The sequence below is a fragment of the Schistocerca cancellata genome, chromosome 9 (assembly GCF_023864275.1).
Source record: "Schistocerca cancellata isolate TAMUIC-IGC-003103 chromosome 9, iqSchCanc2.1, whole genome shotgun sequence".
NCBI classification, from domain to species: Eukaryota; Metazoa; Arthropoda; class Insecta; order Orthoptera; family Acrididae; genus Schistocerca; species Schistocerca cancellata.
Genome location: NC_064634.1, coordinates 282,920,079 through 282,921,457, shown reverse-complemented (window position 1 = coordinate 282,921,457; position 1,379 = coordinate 282,920,079). Strand labels below are relative to the sequence as shown.

Here is a 1,379-nt window from a genome sequence, read left to right as displayed (position 1 = left end):
CTTGTAATCAAAAAATCTTACTAACTTCTTAAAATTTATAGGAACATATGTTCCACAAATTCTAACGAGTTAGCTAAGCCAATAGTTAGCTCGCAAAGTGGATACATATCAACTGTGCTCGCTGCGAGGGGCGATGTAACGTCTCTTGCAGCGGTCTCTCCGCGATATTTTCAGAAATTTTATAAATTATATAACTCTGTACGTATCTCGAAATATCTCTTCTTCTCTTAGCGATTCCTAAACTTTAATATACGATGATTATCAATGCAAAGTAGTTTCCAGCCCTATTATTCCTTCTACAATCATGGTTGACACTCAGAAAACTGAGAAGCCAGCAGCAAAAACCCCTGAAAAGGCAGAAAAAGTAAAAACACCAGAGAAAAAGAGCGATGCAGCGCCCAAGAAGTTACCTGCAGTGCCTGAATCAGTGCTCAAAAGGCGTAAACGCAGTGATGCATCCAAAGTTGCTCAGTTGAAAGCAAATCTTAAGCAAAACGCACTTAAGTACGAGAAGAGGAAAGAGATTTTCAAAAGAGCTGAGAAATGCGTTCGGGAGTACCACAGGAAAGAGCGAGATGAAGTTCATTAGGCTCGGCAAGCAAGAAACCGTGGGAACTATTATGTCCCTGGGGAAGCAGGTTTGGCCTTTGTCATTCGTATTAGAGGTGTTAACCAGGTAGCTCCCAAGGTGCGAATAGTTCTGCAGCTGTTCAGGCTGAAACAGATGAACAACAGCATCTTCCTGAAACTGAACAAGGCAACAATAAATATGCTTCGTATTTGTGAACCATATGTGACTTGGGGAATAGCAAACTTGAAGAGTGTGCGTGAGTTGATATACAAGAGAGGATTTGCTAAGATAAATGGGCAGAGAATACCAATTACCTCTAATGATATTATTGAGAAGAAACTGGGCAAAATGGGCATAATCTGTGTTGAAGACTTGATCCATGAAATCTTCACTGTTGGACCTAAATTTAAGTATGCCTCAAACTTCCTCTGGCCATTTAAGCTCAATACACCAACTGGTGGTTGGCGCAAGAAGACAAACCATTATGTTGAAGGTGGTGACTTTGGAAATAGGGAGCACAAAATGAATGAACTGCTCCGCAGAATGGTGTAATTGAAAGACTTTAATAAATATGTAATTAAACGTGAAAAAAATTAATATTTTTTTTTATTCAAAAAATTTAATAACCTCTCTCACACCGGCCTGATTTAACTCCACTGATCAGGATAGTAAAAACATGAGTATGTTAAGGGAATTTTCATTCACAAAGCAGGCTTATTACATTCAACAAGTTCAATACTGTTCTATCCTGATTAAATTGAGCTTAACTTAAATTCCATAAGGCAATGAAGCAATCCCAAGTCTCGGT

At 38.7% G+C, this 1,379-nt stretch overlaps 1 pseudogene; it reads left to right on the top strand.

Annotated features, from left to right (window-relative positions):
- The first annotated feature begins 296 nt into the window (after positions 1-296).
- LOC126100353 (60S ribosomal protein L7-like) lies at positions 297-1,164 on the top strand (annotated as a pseudogene).
- Positions 1,165-1,379: the final 215 nt, after the last annotated feature.